The following is a 23,141-nucleotide window of genomic DNA, read 5'->3' on the forward strand; positions in this document are numbered from 1 at the left end:
ATTTTTAATTGGAATTATTTTGTAGGAAAGTATCATGTTATCTCTTAATGTTCTGCACATATCTCTTTATGCAAATTTTTATCACCAAAAATTCTTTTATTCATGTTTTGGGAGTTCGAAACAAGGAATATTTCTCAGATTCCACAGCAGAAATGTAGAAAATTCCTGAAAAGCAATATTCAAAACAGAGAACTAAGGTTTGAAGAGAAGAGTGGACTTCTTCTAACATAATGCCATCCTGTCTATTCTTAGAGATCTATGTTTAAAAAGCACCTAGATCTAGACTGTCCATGGGGGTTGAGACACTACTGACATTGTTGGAGGACTACTCTATAAAAGTTAGAAATAATGGAAAAGTTAAAAATCAGTGAAATATCGAAAAGAGACTGAAACAAACATAGAACTAAGGGATTTCATTTTTGTTAGACAGAATCAAGACTATTGTTTTAGACTTAAGCAGAGAAAATCCTTCAGCAAATTCTTTGGCTCTTTAATTGCGTGGAAAAACAAAAAATACCTGGAATATGGAAAAAAAAAACAACACCCAAAAGCCTAAAATCTCTGTTACCTTATAAAAGGCTTTATTTTTAATATACTGTGTTATAAGTTTCCCCCACAAGGAGTTTGTATCATTGGCTCTTAATAAGTAATAGAAAGCTCATTGAGCTTAGGAACAATACTGTTTACTGGTAGCCCAAACGACCTCATTTCTATAGCTGCCAGCAAATTTATTTATTGAAATCTGTATTGCTCTAGAAGCTTAAAAGTTCACCTCAAGGTAAAATAATGTTAAAATATAATTAATCATTTATTTGCAGCTCATAATTATTATTCCTTGAAGGGGAAAAATGTTTTGGTTTCCACAATAACTCTAGAGGAGCAACCTACTCTGTCTGGTTCTGAAGTACATGGATTTTCAATCAACTTGGAGGTACTTACAACCCCTGCAATAATCTTTTACCTCCTTACTATTTGAAATATTCAGCAACAATAGGAAATAGTGAAGGAAGACAAAAAAAAAAAATCTAATATTCAGCTCTGTCCATGAGAATATATGTAATCCTTGCCATATTTTTCTTTCATTCAGACAAGGATTCAGGCAAGGATTTAAAATTGACATTTTGGAAGGAGAAAAGGACAGTAGCTCATCATGTACTGTAAATTACTGGTTTATTTGATTTTCTTAATTTTCTCCATAGCTGTGCTTTATGAAACATGTAATACAAAAACACTAAAGATGGAACAGATACTTTGTTGGTCTATTTTTCTGACATTTTATTGTTTATACAGATATGGGAATTCAGGTTTCCCTTTTAGATCATTGAGAACATAATTCACTTCCACTTCATTAGAGTTTATAACACTGCTGTTTAACACCAGCAACTGAAATGTATATCTTATTTTCTGTAAATGGAGTCCAAAACTACAGAATGAATCCAAGATAGTTTTATCCTATTTCCTTTTCAGCATTTCCCTCAAACTACTCTTATCACAGGAAAGTCCTTGGGCATAAAGAAAAGCAGAGTGTGGAAAGAAATAAAAATTCCTATAAAAATAACTGCTCTGAAAAGAAACAAAAATAAGTAGAAATTTGAAGGAAAATGTTTTCTATTTTGACATAGAAATAAGGACAGGTATATTTTTCAGGTACAGAAGTCACGCCAATATTTTTAGATTATTTAAAAACTTGTGTATTTACATAGAAAACAAAAACATATTAATTTAGTAGTAACTACCTATTGTCATTAGGAATGTATATTCATAGAAAATCTTAGATTTTCTGTTAGGACAGAACATGAAGGATAAAAAGCTTAGAGCTGAGAGTGCTATATTAGGAAACTCCCAGTTTGTGCCCGATGACCCATTGCAAACAAGGTTAATGTTTGGGCTGGTGAATGATCTGAGTCCTGACCAGGACTGTTTATGGTCTTCACCTGGAAAATGAAAGTATTTCACTTCCAACCTGGACATCCACAAAAAGCAGCAGATCATTTAGAGTACAACCTCTGCATCACAGTCCTTGTGGGACTATGATAAGTCCGTGCATCTCAGAGAGGAAGCTGTGTGTTTGTCTCATGCTTACAGATACTCCAAGCTGTCTGAGTGGCTGCAGTATTCTGACTTAAGACAATATCCAGATTATACAGAGAACAAACAAAGACAGACAAGGGGGTAAGTCCCCTATGTGCTCCCCTGGATTCTTCAGTTTTCATAGGATACCCAGAAAAGAGTTAATTGCAGAAGTGTGCAGTCTTCAATCTTCTCATTTGTTTCTAAAGCTGAAAAAACAAAGCAGAAAAAAACCCCCAAAAACCAAAGCAAAACACCTCTACAACAAAACTTTAGTAATTCTGGGTATGGTGTGCAAATGAACATCAAAGTGTCCCACTTTGCTTCCAAGAGTCTCTAAAAAAGAAACAGACATGCCTTTTAAAATGTACCAAAGCATCTATAAAAAATGTAGTTATATATTTGGGAAGGGAGGAAAGGGACTGATGTGTGGAATGGTAAACAGCACACACTTACAGCCAACTCTATAGATTTCAAATAACCGATCTTGTAGGAAATAATGAGCTATCTTCTAAGAAAGGGAAAAACAGAGAAACTGGCAACAAACAAACTCCAGCTCTCATGTGTGACCTAGTACAGTACAATATAGTTTAATTTTATTACTTGTCATTCATACTGAAAACAAATTTGCAATTTTCTGCAAATATAATGGGAATGTTCCCGGAATGCGTGAGTGCAGAAAAGAATGAGATATTTCTGTCAAATGAAACACTACAGTGTTTGTCTCCAAAAAGAAAGCAGAATTACTTGATATTTTTGCTCAGGAGACATATTTGATTCACACACTTACAAATCCAGAAGGGACTGTTGTGATCATCTGATCTGTTTTCTGTTTAAACCAGACCAAGGCACTTCTCTCAATTAATTCCAGCTCAGGTCAGTCTATATGTAAAAGACTACTGTAAAACAGGATAGTTGTTGCTTGCTGTTGGTATTGATGGAGTAATCAGCTTAATTTGTAGCTAAGATACAGATCAAATATTAAGAAAATCCTTTTAACTGTAAAGACAGTTAAATACTGGAACTGGTAAGCCAGTGATCCTTTTTGAATCTGCCACTGGAGGTTTTTAAGAACAGAAAAGCATGGTGTGCATATAGAGGATGTTGTCTCATTGCCAGGGTTGGGAGAAGGGGATGAAAAGATTAAATGTCTCTTTAGACTCTTTCCAGCTCTGCATTTTAATGGAAAAGGAACCTTTGTTCATCAGCAGCTGTGGAACATTGCATAGACTGAATTCACCCAAGGAGGATTTGGAAAGAAGGGAAAGAAGGCTTTAGGGCTTTTGAGAAGACCTTCCTCCCTCCTTGATTTCACAAGCTGAAATGACATGATATTTCCACATTGAAACATTGCAGGATCTTGATCTATATTTGTCCATTGTTGTATACAATATCAACTATGAAGGATTGTAGGAACATAGTAGGAAATCCAAAGAAACATCATAATTTCCTATTTCTTTCCTAAGAAGGTACCAGTTAAGTGCTCAGTGAGGTAATGTTAACACAGAAGAATTGGTCAGGAAGACTGCATAGCCAACCTTCAGAAATGCACAGAAATTTCCATTCTGTGGATAGAAGTTACTAGTGTCCTTCATTCCTTTTAATCATCATTACATTTAAATAAAAGACCACCACTGTTCATTGGCTTTACTTTCCATTTTTGCCTATTTGTCATAACTTTGATATGTTATCACATATTTTCTTTAACCCTTTATTGATTATTTGTTTTATTTTTAGTCCTTCTGGTATTATGCAGCTATGGATTGTCCTAGATTTTTGTGGAAGGAGCTCTCCTTTAAATTCTAAAATTTTATCATTCACTCTCCTTTTACATCTCTGTGGTCTTGTAAAACAAGGTCAGAGTAAACAGATGCACTTGATTTAACTTTTCTGTGTCTCTTATGGCACTGTAAAATCAAAATTTATCCCTTGTTCAACTCCTATTCAAATGAAAAAAGTGTCAGTAAATTCTTTTTATTGTTTCTCAGGTAAGGACTCCATCTAAAATAATAATTTTTGTTAATTACCATCTGTATCTTTTCCAGTTAGAGCATGCAGTTCTGAGTAATGTATCCAGACCTACTTTAACATGTAAGGACAAACCTTTATTCATAGAATGATTTTAATATTGTCATTACCATATTTTATTTATATCTCTTAAGTTTATTAATAAGAATATTAAAATTATTTTATATTTAAATGGATCTATCTGTTCTTGTGTAAACTTTGACCAATTGGTCAATTGTATCAATAGAGTTCTATCCGAGGGCAAAAACATCCATAGTTGGAGTCTGTGAGAGCTTTTTTTTATCTCTTGCAGAGTACAAGAAAGTAAGTGAGCCCAAAAGTTGTCCTCTTTGGACCACAAAAATCAGCACTATATTAAATTAGTCTCAGCAGGAGTTCTTGGGCCTTGATGAACAAGAGAATCCAGGATCAGAATTGCAATGTGTTGTATTTAAGTACTCTGCCATTTCCAGAATACAGAGCTCCAAATAAAGTGTTTAAATTCACTCTGAGCGAGAGGAAATCTTCAGGAACCTCTCTCCACTTGTATTTACAGTCATTGAACTTTTCCTGGCACCTGAACTAATCATGCTGTCTCTGAGAAGTAGCAGAGGTGAAGAACACACAAGGTTTAAACCTTATAAATGGCTTATGTGGGGTTGTGCAAGCTGAGTTCAGATGCCTGTTCATCCTCAGTTCAGAGGTTTTAACTTTGGCTTTAACAACTTTTACATAAACTACCCATGGGCTGCTCAGACTCAATACTTGTAATGAACCTGCCCCACTCTGTACTGAGTAATTGGGCACTCTCTGAATGGAGACAAATAAGCAGCAAAAATTCAGCTTCTCAGTATTTAAGGCATTGGTTAACAATATGGAAAAGGTAAGTCCCCAACTTCTGTTTGGTGCATGCCTCATTATTTTCATAACACAAACCAGCTTGAGCAGGGAAGATTGAACAGACACAGCCTTCCACAGTGAATGGTCCAGTAATATCCCCAGGGGAAGGAATAGCTGAGTCTAGCTGAGCCCAATCCAGCGGAAATTTCTGAACCTGAAGGACAGTTTCCCACAGATTCGATGCATGCCCTAATCACTGGGCAAACACCATTGCCTCTTTATTACATCGTAAAGGAAATTAAGTATATATTCCTATATTCCATAAAAAACCCCAGACAATAGGAATTAAGAGTTGTGATAATGGCATGACTTTAAGGAAGAAGAGGTATAAATAGCAGAATACAGCCAGTATCTAAAAGCAGAAAACTTTTCTGACTCTGCCAAGTACTTTTAAAGTGTACTGAAGGGTAGGGAAACTTCCAGTATGTACCTCTATACCTCACTGTATTTATACTGAGGACAATTGACAACACCTAGCTGAATTATTGTGTTAGAAAATATGCCATCCAAGCCTGGAAATTCTATTAAATGCTGGGGTATGATCTGACCTTGATCCTGCATTTCTTTATTTCTCTCTGCTTTCAGAAGTGTTTATCCATCTGCAACCTGTGAACATCAACAAAATTCCCCAGATTCTCTACTTCTAGCTCTCTGCTGCAGCCTTTTCTTCTCTATAAAACCCATAAATAGAGACAAATTCAGAAAGGGACACAATTAATTGCCAACAGCTTTCTGAAAGGACTGCACTTAGCTTCTGATGGAGAACAGCTGTGGTGCACACTCTAATACATGCCACGGATGGGAAAGCATGGTTCCAGCTGGCTGAGGACAGCCACAAGGTCATTCATCAGTGAATGCAGACTCTTTCAAGTGTCATGTGACAGACCCAAAATTGTCAAGAGTTTTGAGTGAATCTGCCTGTACCTTTCCCCTAAATAAACACTCCAAAACCCTGAGGGTTTCATTTTCTGAAGCTGCAATGCAATAAATTTTTAAAGAGTGAAATCTCAGATCTGTTGGGGGGGGAATAAAAAAGTGTGTGGTCTACACTGATTGAAAGTGGGTTTTTCCCTCCAGTCTCCTTTGCTGCATCTGTCATTTGCAACAAATTTTGCAAAACATCTGGTACACAAAGAAAATGCCTACTTTAGCTATGTGTCTGCATAAATGGAAACATGAATAGAAGCATGGCCAGAAGGCTGAGGGAGGGACTTCTCTCACCCTCCTCTGTTCTTGTGAGATCCCATTTGGAATTCTGTCTCCAGCTCCAGGGTCCTCAGCAGAAGAAAGATGTGGAGGGAGTCCAGGAGGAGGGCCATGAATGGTATCAGAGGGCTGGAAAATCTCTCCTGTGGAGAAAGGTTGAGAGAGCTGGGGCTGTTCAACCTGAAGAACAGGAGGCTCCTGGGCTTGTTTCAGGGTTTCAGTAGTTAAACAGGATTTATAAGAAAGGTGAAGACTTTTTTGCCAGGGTCTGTAGTGACAAGGCAAGTGACAAGAGTCTAAAACTTAAAAAGGGTACATTTAGACTGGATGTGATAAAAACATTATTTACAATGAAGGTGGTGGAGCACTGGAACTTGTTTACTATAAAAGTTGTGTATGACACACATGCTGAATTAGGCTTTGAGCAGCCTGGTCTAGTGGAAGGTGTCCCTGCCCATAGCAGGGGAGCTGCAACTAGATAAAGTCCTTTTCAACCCAAACCATTCTATGATGCAAAGCCACCACTTGGGCAATCTTTTATTTTGTTCCAAACCAAAAGGAGAATCTCTGCTTTTGACATGAACACAAGGACATGGGCACTCATGCTCACTGGGTGCAAATTTTGGTTCATCAGAAGTAAATTTTATCCCATGTGGAATGAGAATTGGCTTTTCTCCTTGCCTCCCTCCTTTCCATGGCATGAGAGTACAAATGATACCTGAGACACTCAACACTGAATTACTTGGTTAATTTTATAAAGGCAGCAAATATTTTCATTCTGTTTGATCTATCTTTGCAGCTTTCCCACACAGTTCCTCATCTCTCTGTTGCTCAGTCAAAACCAACCAATGAAGCCAACAAGTATCCTTCCTTTAATTTGTTAATGTTATATTTGTAACAAAATATTGCCTGTACTGAGCATTGAGATAGGTAATAATCACATAGTTTGTAACTTGAGCCACTATCATGACTCTTCTTCTTTAGGTGTATGATGCAACGTCATTTTTTTTAAGCAGTTGGAACCAGGGCTAGAGGGTTATATTCCTATAACTGGTTACATCTTTTAACTCCTCTGACCTTCAGTTTACTCACTCATAAAAAAAAAAATAAAATATTAAGGGTTTAACCAGTCTTGACTTTTTATTTTTAATATTATTTATTATATTCTGAATATTTTTAGCATACTGGAATACCGTATATGGAAGGAACCTAAGACTACTAATTTATCTTTAATTATGGTACATTTCAATTGTGATGACCAATCATGCATATCATTAGCAAGTATGGCGAGGCTTTCAAATGAATATGAGATTGATGACTTTTCACTTACCGATGTACCGATGTAAATGAATCACCAAGTGAAGCAACTTCAAGGAATGTATTAAAGAGCACAAGTCAAATCTCTGGCTCTGTACACACACTGTCGCATTAAATAAACTCATACTTCATTTGTGCAGTGGCTGAAGAAAGCTAATTAAAATGAGTAAAATTTCAGCTGCAGCTTCTGGCATTGTTAATCAGTAAACAAAGTTGAAAACTTCAAATAGGGCTGGCTTCAGAGTCCAGTACACTTGTAAAAACAGATCTGAAACCAAAGCAGAAGGAAACAACAGCATCGAAAATAACATTGAAAGTGAACTTGAAAAGTTATTAAACCATCCCATAAATTACCATGCATTTCTTCCTCAAGAAATGGATCTGCTGTTGCTTCTTATTAAACTCCTTTACTAAACAACCATTTAGTCATGGAGTTACACTTCCTTGAACATTCTGGGGGCAATGAGCTCTGCAGATAAGCACATGGAACCAAGAACTAAATTTTAGCAATTTTAATTCACATAAGCTTCATAAAACCTGTTCGACAATTTCTTTTGGGATGAATTAACTCTTCAGTTTTCCTTTCAGTTTTAGATTCATCTTTGTTCCTCAGTTCAAAAAACATAGATGAATTTTTGAAAGTCCAGAGGCATTGTGTTATTTGGAAACAAATGTGACTTCTCTATGATTTATGTGAATCTTGGCTCACAAATCTTGTTTAATGTAAATTTTGCAGCAGTCTGTTCCATGCACTGGGAGGTACTTCTTGTACACTCTGAAAGACTAATAAAAATATGAGAGACTTAAACTGGTATATTATCACAGCCTCTACTTAATCCTCTGAAGAACTCACTTATAATAAAAAAAATCTTGATTTTGGAAAATTCTAAAATATGTAGATATTGAGATATGTAATATGTAGATAAAATATGTAAAATATACTGGTTGTGCTATGAAAAAAAAAATTAAATTTCATGCCAAATGAAAAAATAAAATTAGGCAAAAGATTCAAACACTGAAAGATTTGTTGTTCTTTATCTTTCTTCCCATTAAGATAGTAAATTTACTGTATGAAATACATTAAAATACCATGCATGTCCATTTTCATATATCCAAGAAAAAAAGTAAAATTTCATGTTGTAAAAATTAAATATTTACACATATTCCATTCAGTTTTTAATGTAATTTTCATGTAAGCCTGAAATATTCTGTTTTTATTTAATGTAAAATTTGGGTGGATTTAAACTTTTTTTTTTAATTTGGAGACCCTATAGGTTTTAAATCTTAGGTATTTTTCTCATTACTTTGAAATAAATGTTGGGATATTTTTGTGCCATTTTATGGAAAAGAATAGGATCTTTCTATATGGATCAATTTGAACCTGGAGGCTCTTTCTTTTCCTTTCCTTCCTTTTATTGGGGAAAACCTGCAGTCAGAAGAGGTCAAAATACTCAGTGAAGGTTTAAAAGAAAAACACTTCTTCCTTTACATCTGAACAAAAATTTCATGGCATTTTCTTCACAGAACTATATCTGATGAAAATGTTTTCTCCAAACTTCTGCCTTACATTAATTTCATTTCAATGACTTTTTTTTTTCAACATAGAATGAGCTCTGAGTTTTCTGATGGACTGCAATGACTTGGAGAAATTGATTCCTGTGTCAGTCAAATAAGAAGCTGCTCGCAGAGGTTGAAAACAATGATTTGGCTTCTTTCTTTTCCTATTGTTAAAACCAAATATTTTATTTTTATCTATCCAAGTCACAGTCTTTTCAAACTCACAACTAACCAGAAATCTTGATCTGAGCTGCTGCTGTCTTGTTCAGGTTCTTCACTTGGGCTTCCCATCGACCCACAGCAGAACACCTTTGTATTATTTTCTCCCTATGATTATTCCCATATATGGGACATGCTTGCATAGGCAGAGATGTCACTTTCCCTTCCACTTCTGTCTGTCCTTTCTCCAATCCACTCTGTGTTTCCTTAAGATATTTGATTGGCAGAGCAGAAAGACCCTAATTCTGGAAAGCACCATGATCCAGTGGAGTACTTAAGTTCAGGTGTGGGTCCCAGTGGAACTCCATGAGATTGAATATTTTCCTCAACAGGGGCCAAACCAGACATTAACAAAGTGAAAAGGAGGAAAATGCATTACTAACGTACTGAGATAAATGGAAATCCAGCAATGTTTGGGGCCTACTAAGTAACACAGTTGGCAAATACAGCAGTTCAGAGGATGAAAGAGAACATTTCACACTGACACTAAAAACAACTCTGAATACTGGATTATTTGTTTTTAAAGAAAGACATCGAAGAAACTACATACTAGAAGTATTTTCAAAAAAAGACTCTACTTCAAACATTATCTTTTCAATGGAGAGTAATCATATAATTTAAAACCAGTTAGTTTTATTATCATTATTGTTATTAATATTATTCCATTTCTTTTTAATTTGTTTTGATCACTTATTTCACTGTACTTACTCCAGTGGAGGCTCAATAAATAAAGTCAACTGTCACTTCTTAAACCAGACAGGTGGGTCAACAACTATGATTAAGTTAATTAAGCATTAATGAGCAACTTGCTTTAGTTTCTGCACAAAGTAAAAATTTTTTATGTCTGGGGAAAAAAATCTTTAAATAGTTTATAACAAAATATATGAAATTAAGTTTTTTCTCATGGTCAAATTAGAAATCCCTTTATATATAGATAACATCAGCATGTCTCACCTCTCAGTATTTTTACTTCCACTGTAACTATGAAATTAGAGAATAGAAAGACTATTAGATATTTATTTGCACTTTGGTGGGTTTCAAAAATTAAGGTTGTTTGGGGTTTTTTCAACTAAAATTAACAAGTATTTGTTAAGGACTAAGTTAAGAGTAAGAAAAAATAATCTATCTGATATTAGACAGATAACACACACATTCCTCCACACCCATGTAATATGTCCTTTGTCAGGCAGTATGAACACAAACATGAACACTTTCTAAAGCTGTAGATGTGATGAATGTAAACATGCTGAAAATAAATCCCTGAGACTAGCTGATAATGAATATCTTGAGAATTCCAGCTTCAAACTTAAACATAATCCAATCTCCCACTGATAGTTTCAATTCGCATCTTGAGATTTTCTCAATCACTTCTTGTCCCTAGTAGTAGGAATATTAGAGGTTAGGCAAAAGAGGAATCTATTACAATAAAATAAGCTGTTTTAAGAGCATATCTCTGAAATTTGGGAGCCAGAGTTGTCCAAAAGGATTTGACTAATGACAGAACATTTTTGAAGAAGCGTCTGAAGACCAAAACTTTCTTATATTTCAGGACAAAACAGTGTTTATCTGTGATCCTATAGTAGGCTGGATGATATGCATTATTTACACATCATCCCTCTTTATTACAAGTTTCAGTCATCTAATCAGAGCTTAGAACAACAATTTTGTGACTTGAGAGTATGACTCTGCAGTGCATAAATAACTAAAAGTCAACAATCTAAACAAATCTTTCAGAGATACTGCCTCAGCTAAAAATGTGTCTTCAAATCTTTTGACAAAAATCTATAGACCTGTGAACTACTGTGAATATTCAAAAATGCACCAGCCTGTCCCTTCTTTCCTTTCCACTCAAAACCCAGTGCCTGTTTTTGTGGAGGGGCACTTTGAATACCCAGTCTTGGGGGTTAAGTGTCCAGATAAACCTTGTTTCAGTTCCTTTCATGTCACATATATCCTTTTAGCTGCATGGAGATATAATTCCCCAAATTTGTTGTTCTGCTGGTCACAAGTGCTTTAGGCAAACAATAAAAAAGGACATAAATTGTGAAGTACATTTCAGATCCCAGCTGGGCCACAGGTTTCCTGCGAGAGCTGGTGAAGCCTTGCAGGGGTGAACTCAGAGATGTGGACCAGGAATGCTACAAGAGGCATTAGAGGAAGCAGAGACAGAGCCTAAAACTTGGCTCTCTTTTCCCTCAGCCTTGACTCTTTTCCCTACCTGGATTTTAAGCTTTTCAGTCAAGGACTGTCATGACATGGGTATCTAAAGACCCACCTGAAATGGGAATTTTGTGAAAGAATACAATAGAAATTAAAATCAATAAATTTTAACAGAATTAGGTGTTATCACATGGACAACATCCTGCCAAATTTAGAGTACCTCTGGCATCCAGCTGTGATATGGCCTTAGTGAAAGGGGTTTTTTGTCTCTGTATATGACATTGTTCAAATGTTGCAGCTGATTTGCCTTGGCAGGCGTCTCACTGATGTCCATTGCCATGAAATGATCTGAAAAAAACATCTCTGGGGACTGATCTGTCTCTCACTCTGCAACCTTTCCCTAAGTTCACCCTATGAGAGGGCTTTTAATTTATTTAAATTATTTTCACACACTTCTGAGAGATGTGCAGTTGAGGTTTTGTTAGCCTTTTCCTAAGGATGATCAAACAATTAATACGAGCAAGTTATTTTGACAGCAACCATAAATAAGTGAGGCTGTTACCAGTGCCAGAGCAAATCCTCCCCCAAAATGCACAGAGCTCACTCTGCATGAAGCGCAGTAAAGGACTGAAACACAGCTTTGTTTTGTTAGGCCTGACAAGCATCACAATAAAAAACATCTGGAAACTGATAGTCCTATATGTGCAGTAAAGTGAAAGGTATCAGAAAATCTGGATCTAGACCCTGAATCTCCTGCCAATCTTTGACAAGCCATTTAATCTTTTTGGCCAAGATTCAAGAAATTATCTGGGCTTTTAGCTTCTATTTAGAACCCTAAATTCCTATTGATTTCCTATGACTACTCTAAAACAAGCAAAAGCAAAGGTGTATGCACAGCACAGCTGAGTCAAAGGTTGCTCTTGATTGTTTTCCTTATATAGCTCTATATATATATCTTTATAAAACTCTAGGAGAGAAAAAAAAAATCATTCTTGTCTTATAATTAATGTGGTTGTGGGAGAAGTGGATGTTTTGGTCAGAACTAAATAAACTGAGAATAATGCCCCAATTTTGGAAAAAGATAATTTTAAAATAACAAATGCCTCAGTGGTTGTATTTGTCAAAATGGATTTGAAGAAAAATATCAAATATGTTGTATTTTTCAAGAGTAACATTCAATCCAATGACAGATATACACTGTCTTTCAAAATTTTCATGTCTATTTTTTCTTATCATTCTTGGAAGTTTATTGGTAAAAATGTGTTAAGAAATTTCTTTCTCTTCAAGAAAAACAAACTTCAATGTCATCTAGCATTTCCAAACTTTCATTTTGGCTCAAGTCTCTTTTGCATCACCTACATCCCTTGTTGCAGAATTAGGAGAAGGTGAAATAGGAATAAATAAGCTAATTAGATCACTTTGCATTATCTCCTGCATATAAAAAGTAATTACATTTTTTCTAGTTACTCTTGGATCCATTAACTTGTCTCTGTTAAGATTCATCTACCTGGAAAACATCTTGTGCTTTTTATGAATACCATGGATAATTCAGTTATTCTCCTAGGACATGGCTTCAGTGGTTAATCACTTACAAGTTTTTACATTTTTGCCTAGCAAACTTTCCCTGCCATCAGGTTACCACCACACTTCTGCTATCACTTAAGCCCAGAGAAGGTTTTCATAGTTCAAACACAAGATATCCACACTTTTGTAAATTAGGAACTCAAGAGTTCAGTTATTAATTGAGAAGCAGATGTTTGTTTATTTAGAAACTGAGCTTCTGAAAAATGTTTTTTCCAGCCCACAAATACACCTTATAACAATTCTTTCATCCTCTTCAGCTTTCATCAAAGGACGTCATATTATTATACTAACTACATTTAGCCTCCAAATTTGCCACTTAATTTGATTATTTTCCTGAGGTGCATGTATTTTCTGTTCAGTGGGACTAGCTAGATGCAGGACCACCTCTGAGGTCCCTTAGGAAGCCAAAGACACAGAAAGGGAATCCAGGATTTTGTTCCCTGGCTCAGGGCCCTGATTGGCTTCTTGACCCCTTCAATTATTTTAATTTCACCAATATACTTTCACAATTCCAAACAAAAATTAAAAACTGTTGAAATGGAATTGTAATCAAGCCATTCAGAGTTTAAGAAAGGAGGAATTATATTGGTTTGTCATACACAGAAGTGGAGAGGAAAAAGAAAACTCTCTCATGGCATTTTCCAGTTTTCATTATTTTCCTTACACACAGACCAAAAGGGGAAGAAGGAAGAAAGGAAGATGAGCTATAGTCTAAAAACACAGTTTTGGGTGCATCTGACACAAAATGTGAGAGCAGCATTTCTCTTCCAAACTATTCTCTAAGTGCTATACCAGTAGGTGGTGATGGGGGTAATCTAAAAAAAAAAAAAAAAAAAAAAAAAAAAAAAAAAAAAAAAAAAGTAATAAAAAAGATTATGAAAAAGAATTATATCTGTGTGATCTAGAAGTTCCCCAGAGACCTTGCATGGCAGAAATCACACTAAATAGAAATATAAATTTTCTGGACTTGGAAATGAAGGACTGGTAACTGACAACTCCTGCCTCACCATTGTGGCCCTTCTTTCATTCATGAGCTCAACCAGACCTTCAGCCAAAACTCATCCAAAAGTGCATGAACCACTCAGAAACACTGAAATTTAATGAGGAATTTTGAGTTAATGCTTTTCTATTAAAAAATGTCTTCCATTTATATGTATATAGGTCTTAAATCACATGTTCCTTTCATCTAGTTGAGTATTTGCTCTTACAATGAACCCTTTCTTGAACCAAAATCTGGTTTTATTGCTATTTATTATTGTTATTTCATAAATATATTCTTCTGATAATCATCTTTCTATAAGTGAAACATAAATTATAAAAGTATTTATGCTGGCTATCTTAGGAAGCAAGGAAGGTCTTGGCCTTCTAAAACCTTGTTCTGATAGATTTTTCATATTCTGACTCATCATGAAGAAGAACTTTGTCACAGACAAGGATATAGGCAGGTGACATAAACTGAATTAGAGTTCCCAAGCCATGGGGTTTGGCACCTCTCTGAGAAAAGTTTTCACATGCCATGAGTCCTCTTCAATGAACTGGCCACAAAAGACACTCCTCAAGTGTAACTCAGTGTTGCTAAACTTCTTAGGGAAAGAAAACATGATTTAGATTTAGATATTGAACTACCCTGACTGAGGCCTGGCTGAGGCCTAGTTGGGGGCCCAAGGGCTGTGACGCAGCAAAAAATTCTCAGTTAGCTGTAGCGCAGTTAGAATTAGATATTAAGGTGTTTGGGAAAGATAATAGAGTGTTAAAGGTCATTGAATACAATTGTTAGTATGCAGGTGTTAGCCACCTTAAGAGTAAACCAGACAATGTGTGTTTACATTCTTTCCTTTGCTATGTGCCGATGGAAATGTATCTGTATTTGTAAACTATCTGGAAGAGTATATAACCTGCCATTTTAGGTGAAATAGAGGGACTTCGTAGGATTAACCATAGTGGTCGGACCTATGTTTGTTTCAGTTCAATCCTCTCTTATTATTAGGTATCCCTGGCCTCAACTCAGCCTACCATGGAGTGATAAATGCTCAGACACTATTTCAAACACAATATGCAACATTCTTTTGGGTAGAACAAAAAGAACAATATTTAACTTTGTTTAGCTGGGCAATCTAAATCACTGTGTCTTTTCTTGTTATTTTTTTCATTTCCTATTTTCACTAGCTCATAACCAGAGAGGACTGAGAAAGTAGGTCAGAGAATATTTCCTATTAAACATTTTGTTATTCTACACTTATTTCAAATGTTCCAAGCCTGGAATCATTAATAAAAACTTAGCATCTGTAATATGCTTTTTAAAGACATGCAGTCACAAGAGACCTTAAAAGTGAATCCACTACTGCTTACTGAGCTCTACAAATCTCCAGGCCCTACCTTTGGTAATTATTTTAAAATACCCAAGAGAATTTGTAGATTTGTCCAATTACAGCCAAAATACTAACATTGATAATCTGCTGTAAAATAGCACTTCCACCCTCGTTTCTCACAAAATGAAAAGGAATAAAAGAGCATGTGTGTGAGTTAGAATTTTGGTGGAAGGAATGAAGTCACAAGAAGTGCTGCTAGCCTCAGGCACAGACTTACAAGTTGTAGTTCTTTTTCCTCAAGTACACGGAAATTCACATTGCTCTCACAGATTTAGTACAGTCATAGTCAGGTCTGGACAGACCCCATTTAACTGATCCAGAACACAAATATTCTGTGTCACTGCCCAGAAGCCACTGCCCTTGACCATTGGACATAAAGGGAGGTCAGGGCCATGCCACTCCCCTCGGGCACTTTACGAATCTCCAGTACAGAGGAGAGGTAACAGATACCATTAATTTAGGTTTATATTCCACACTCGGACAGAGCAAACCACACAGCACAGCCATGTCACCTATGTGAGAGAGGAGGAACAGACAATGTAATCCTAAAGTTATTTTTGTCCAACTAGACTTGAAAAATCAGGTGATACTGGAAATGCCAGGAACACCTCATTGCATATGTGCCTAAATGTTTTATCACCTGATAGGAGTGGGTCTGCTGGCAGACTCCACCTCTGTGTTTTGCTATTACACTTCACTGACCAGATATGGGTGCCTGTCTTCTGTTTGAACACGTCTTCCAGCTAACAACCTCAAGAAACCTTAGAAATATTCCAGGCCAGAATAAGATACAATTCTTGGCATTAGGGAAAAGGTTAAAAACTTCAGAGCATTAGGTTTAAAGGTTAAAACTTGCATTCTTCAGAGCATTTAGTGAGCACCTAAGTACCTCTAATGGTCTAGCTCCAGGATTTTTCTCTTCCTAAAATAGAAATAAAGGCCCTTCAACAAACATTTAACTTTTTTTAGATACTCAGTAACAGCATGGCATAAATATCAAAGGACAAATGTATAAATGTAATACTGGAACTTTGCAAGGGTACTAATCCTTGTAACTGTCATCCTTTATAGACAGGAAAAGAAATATATACATATTCCTCTATATATATTTTCCATGCTTGGAATAACTCTATAGCTGCATATGGATATGCATCACATATCCACGTATGCACGTATTGTAGGATGTATATACATTTTGTATGTGTGTATGTGTAATATATATGCACATATATTATGTACATATATTACATATATATATATATATACACACACATACACACACAAAAATTTATAGTAAAATATTTTTTAAAGCAAAAAACACTATTTTAATCTGCCAAGGTAAATAGACTATTTTGGAGGAGTGCAAGAGTATTAATAACATTTAATTGGGGAGCCCCATCTGGCTGCATGGGTAGAACAAAGCTGGCCTAAAAATACGAAGATAATTAAAGCCAAAATGAAACAAAAAATCCTGAACCAAAAAGAGTTCAATCAAATTGTGCTTTTAACAGCAAATAGGAGGAAGTTCAATAATGGCTATGGTAGCTTCTGGATAAGCATTTTCCATAAATTCAAGCACCTATTAAAATGTACTTACATGTGATATTAAATAGTTAGGCTTGTGTATAAGGGCCAATTTTTCTCCTGAAAAACTCTGGGATACATCCTTGGGCCAGTATTTTCAAACTTAGAAGTGTAAAAAGAAGTAACTGTACAGCTAGACATTTTCCAGAGCATGTAAAAAATTAATCTTGCTGAGATGGATTGGAGCAATTATTCAAAATGTAATTGGCTTTTGAAATGTCCATTTATTGTAACTTTAACTATTCCCTTAGTGCCTTAAAAACTACTAACATTGTACTCACAAAAAAATCACATAACCAATGAAAATGTAAAAAGCATCTATGTGTTTATATGCTTAATAAATATACAAAAAATATTTCCTTGACATTCTTGCTTTCTGAAAGATGATCCTTTATTCTAATCAAGACAGTTCATTAAGAGCTAAAGAAAATCTAACTCAAGTGTATTCTGAATGACTTTTTATGTGACAGCAGGTAAAAGACCTAGATCCTGACCCCCAGGGTATTTAAGTGATTATTTCTCATTTCATTTAGATTGAAACAATATGAATATGCCATTTTTTCACTTCTTTAATGATCTGTGCTTCATTCTCCTTTCTGAAAAATAGGAATGGAAAAATTCATTTCCAGGGAGTCTTAAGAGGACATCTGCATTAAAATATGGGGGTATGCCCTGGATTAGTAATTGTGTCTCTTTGTTTTGTACACCTGGGAGGGATTCACTGATTTAGAGAAAATTTTCAGTTGTGATAGGTTTTTCATAGCCCTATTGTGAGTTAATAATCTCAATATCTGTCACCCACGCACATCCCACTACGTTTAAACCTTTAGTATAATTTTTCAATTATTCATTAGGCAATGTACACATTTCTTACACGTTCATATCAGCAAAAGCAAGGGCCAGTATCTGAGATCAAGCACTGCCAGACATTCCATCTTGCAGTGTAATTGTCAGCTCAGTTTTGAACTGAGCATAGTTTTGAACTATTTTGACCAAACCTAGATAGTTTTGCCACAGCTCTTAGGACAAAGTGACTCAGGAATAATTCTCTCTGTGTAGTCTGAGGAGTTTCTGCTGGCTGTGTCAGAGTAATTTACTCAAACACAACTCAAAGGCATGCCATTTGATAAGACAAATAGTAGCATTATTTGTCATTTGACAATAGTGGCACTGTTGTCTTACCAAGGCAAGAGGGGCTGGCCCCTTTTATTTATCAGTTCAGACACAGCCATCAAGTTTTTCAGTAGACCCTTTGGTTCCTGCTACAATGTAGAAAGGCTAATAATCCATAACCACTCTTCTTTTTATTTACAACAATCTCAAAATGTCACAAAGACATTAAGAACTGAAATATGATAAGATTTTTGCTGTTGTTTGGATATGTACCAGTCAAAGATCACCAGACCTAAGTCACTAGGAACAGACTGAACTCATTGTTGTGTAACTGTTTTGAAACAGGCTTTTGACTGCTGCAGTTTTTGAGCTCCATTTCCGTTTTGTCCATTCCAGATGCAGGAATTCACAGAAGTGCTGGTTTGTTGGCATTTCCACAGGCCAGCCAGCCTGACTTTCCACTCAGGCTCAGGAATTCACAGTGCCAACTCAGGTCAGCTGTGCATCTCCCCACATGCCTCACTTGTCCAGTTTGTGCAGCTGATGTGGGTTCCTGGTTTGCCCATGGCCCTCCCCCATGAGCACAGATTAGTCTGGTGATCCCTGGACTGGTCTAACCCTGCGACCAGACCTGATCTCTTCAGTTTTCTGGGGGACTGTGGCTCTGTGTCTCATCAGTGACAGGGTTCATTCAATGCTTATTTAATCCATTTCCCTTTTGGAATAGTACATAATGATTTTAAATTATACAATTATCTTTTATTTAAACTACATTATTTTTTCTTTGGAAGTAGGCAGCAACATTCACTTTCAATCCTCCTCATTTTTTTTCTTCCCCAGCAGGCTTTTTTATCAAGCAGATGTGATGAAAAAGCATGTTTTCATTACTATTTTCTCTTTTTAAAAAATCCTGGCAGGCCTAGATAAACTTGTCCTTTTGACACATGGCTCAGGGCATGTCTTTACTGCATTTTCAGTCCTATCACATGCATCTTACAAGTACTTACCACAGGCATATTTTCAAAATAGTAAACTTTTCACACTTAGCCTCTTTTTAATACTCCTTAACAGCAAAGACCAGTGCTTGCTGCTGCAAGTCAAACATCTACAGCAAGAGCTGACAGTGCAGGGGAAAGACAAGAAAGAGGTAAAGGCACTTAAGAATAGAAAAAGAGAAGGAGACACAAATGCTTTTATATCAAACCTGTACACCAATTGTGATCTGTAATTTATTGTACATGAAGGAGAGATTGTGCTGTGTTACTCCTCCCTTAGTCCACCTCCAAATCTTACTGAGCCTACATGACACTTTGCCTCTGTTGTCTGGAAGAAATACCAAGTCTTGGAAATACTTAGTTTGAAAAGGAAGAATGGTTTAAACTCAAATACTGAAAGCTGAACATCAATTTACAGTTGTGCTGTAGGAAAAATCTCCAAAAACTAATTCCACACAGCACCACAGATACTGGTGGTGTTTGTAACAAAATTTCAGCCCTTTGCTGGTTTCATAGTAGCTGTTTGAGACATCTGAAAACAGATGTGAAAGATTATAAATGGGAATTCATAAGTGTATACACATAGAGCAACATCCGGTATAACACAAGTCTGTTTAAGACTCCAGATTCATGCTGAACATTTCATCCACCAGTGCCCTCAGGTCCTCCTTCTCCTCAGGGCTGCTCTCAGTCCCACAGACTTTTCTGATACAGGGGATTGCCCTGGTCCAGACCTTGTCCTTGACATTTTTGAACTCCAGAGAGTTCAAGTGGGCACATCCCCAAGCCCAGCAAGGTCCCTGTGTATGAGATCCTTTCCCTCAAGGAAATCCACTGCACCCCTCAGCTTTGCTAAGGGTGACCTCAAACCCACTGTGTGTCATTTGAGATTGCTTTTATTCAACTGAGAGGAGCACTAACAGCTGGACTACTCTTTTTTAATTTGTACCTCCTTAGTAAGTTGTTGACCATTTTCTAAATATGGGTAAAAATTGTGCTGGGTTTAAACTTTTAAGCATTTTAGAACAAATAAGATGTTTTAATTTTAAAACAAACAAACCAACAAACAAAACCAAGGGCCCACTACTCAAATTATTTAAGTAGGAAAATGATGCTATTGCTGTTTTAAATTGAAGATTAATTTTTAAGTGCTAGATCCAATTCTGTTTTTACATTTTTTATTTTTCAGCTGAGTTTTTTCAAAGCTGCTTTTTAATACCAGTTATCACTTTTCTGTCCCAGTTCATTTCTCTTGATCAGTTATGAAAATTTTAAAAATGTCATAAAAATCAGAAAAAATCCAGCATAGTCAAAAGAAGTATGAAAGGCTGCAACCTTACTCTTCTGAAATACTTCCTCTGCAGAATTGTGGCCATACAGAAAGAAAAAAAGAGGGGAAGAATTAAAAAAAGGAGCTGTTGGTTAAAAACTAGTGGTTATTCAATGCATCATATTCGTGAGATGAAAATTGAAAATCACATTCATTAAAAATGAAAAATGAGGCCTCAATATTTTTCCATGGAAAAATATTCTGACTATGGTAATTAAAAAAAAAAAATAAAGTTTTCTATGCTTCATAGTTCAATTTATTTTGAATTAAAAAATCCCCAAACACCTAAATCTTTTTTTTTTTATCCTGTCACACAGAAAGCAAATCGGCAAAACAAATAGACAGTTTAAAATTTTCTTGTGACTACTTTTTTCCAATCACTTCAATAATACGACAGTTGAAGGTGGAACTTAGCAAGCCTGACAATACCATATTTTTAAGGGGAAAAAATTCCTTCATCACTTAGCCTAGATGTAGAGGTAAAAAAAATATGTCATTTCTTTGTCCTTCATGCTGTACTTCCATTGAGATTATATTTTCTGGAAGAAAATTTCTCCAAATACATTAATTCTACAACTGATGAAGCAAGCAATCTCTATCAGCTAGTCTGGGAAATTACTGCTTAGTGGATTCACACATTTTTTGATTAGTCCATATCAGCAATAGCGAAATTTAAAATTCCTGTCATTCAGAGATGTGCCAAATTATCTGCAAAGAATCAAGTCTAAACTGAATGAAGAAAGTTTAAAATACTTTTAAGCTTAAAATGCTTATTTTAAATATTTAAATAGTGGAAAGGAAAAAGAGAAAGAAGTGGATTCATAGAGCCCCGTAATGATGAGTAATTTAATTTGTAATCTTCAGAAATTAACTTATGACTCAGTACTTGTCTTCCTTTATTAAGTTGTATGAGTTTGACTCTGTGAACCAAGGGAAGTCAAAGCTGTAGCTCAGGGAATTCTCCCGTTCTCTGTCATGGCATGTGGGTGTCCATAAGAGATCTGGATATCCCTGAGACTTTTAAATAACAGTTTACCTGCATTCTGCAGAAGTTCAGTGTTGGAAAAGTGAAGAAAAAAACCACCTTCATCTCCTGAGGAATGAAAACATCCACCTTCATGTGCTTCATCTCTCCTGGTTTCTGAGAGAGAGACTTTTAGAGGGCAGTGGTAGAGGGACAGGGACATCCTACAGTGCAGTTTTAGCTGCATGAAGTCAGGAGCCTCCACTGCAAAGGAGAGTGATCAGTCCAGATGAAAAAAACCCTCCATGGGAACGTGGTGTTATCATATAATCTCTCATGAAAGCAGTTTTCATGTCTTGCTTGATGCGCTGCTCTGTGATGGCTCTGAGCATCTGTTGTGCAGATCAAGCCTGTTAATCACTCTTGTTCTGAAACCTGTCAGAAAATAAGGTGAGAATCCTTTTAGCTGGTCCCTTTAGCTGTCTATCCACAAGACAACCTGAAAATGAAGGAAGGATGGTAGAAGGCAGATTTCTTAAGAAGTGATGTATTTTATTCAGGTCAAGGGATGCTTGTTCTTTCTTTCAGGGCATGCCAGGGTGCTGTGTATAGGGATGGGGGTTTTGGGAGACTGGGCCCTCCAGTCACACATTTGCTTTTATCTCCTGCTTTGATGAATAAAGGAAACAACACATTTAGAAGTTATATTGTCAACCAATGAGATTTCATTATCACCAAGGGCATGAAGGGGCTGTGGTTTTATAAAGTGAAAATTATTACGACAGTTGCAACTACTCTACTGCTAAGAAAAACAAACATAAAACAGAAATAGCCATTTAAATCACCTGTTTTCCTTTTATAGACTCTTTTAATGAATAAATCCTACCCTCTTTCAATCAGGTTCCTATGCTACATTTCTTCATGATTTCTTTATTTTTAAAGTTCTGTGAGAATCAAGAATTTCTTAACCCTTGGTGTTTCAGAGGCATTTCTTGGTGATGAGAAATTACATAAATCCCATATTTTACTGCTCTTTGCTTTTCTGGTTATAGTAAAGTATAGATTATAGAATTTCCAGCACACATATTCACAGCTATGGCTTTGGAATCCTCCTCCACTCTGCACTTGATATGAACAAAATAAGATCACTTACAAATTTATGAAAAAATTCACGCAAAATAAGAGGACCAAAAAATGAAAGTAAGTCTAATAAAAATTCTCTAAAATTAGTATATTCTTAATTGTTCTTGTGCTTAATAAAAAATATTAGATTATTTTGGTTAATAAACAATACAGTATTTTCATGATATATTATCTGTAATATTGGAAAGCTTGAAGTTTTGGAGTAGACTGCCATCTGCAAGTATAGAAAATTTATTTTCCTAAATACTGAAAATTACTTTATTGCAGTCAGGTTTCTGTTGCCAGTGTATAAAAAGTGATTCTTTCTCAGTTAATTTATATTCATTTCTTGTTTGCTAAATGAAATAACCAACTTCACTGTCGTCCCTGAATTTCTTGGTTTCAAAGTGTTTGAGTCTTTGCAGCAGTTTCTCACGCTGCTTCATGTAAACAATATCATATTCTTAGAAATTATATCTATGTTTTGCATTCTTGTTCTCCGAGAGAGAACTTGACTGATGGTCATATTGACCAATGGAGTCAGGAGGTTGTAACCTCCTTGGGCCAATCTTGGCCCTCTGTACAAAATGTATATAAGCCTTTGGAGTCAGATAATAAAGAGCTTTCCATGTTTCACCAAGCTG

The sequence above is a fragment of the Zosterops lateralis genome (genome assembly GCF_965231275.1).
Source record: "Zosterops lateralis genome assembly, chromosome: 3".
Classification (NCBI taxonomy): Eukaryota; Metazoa; Chordata; class Aves; order Passeriformes; family Zosteropidae; genus Zosterops; species Zosterops lateralis.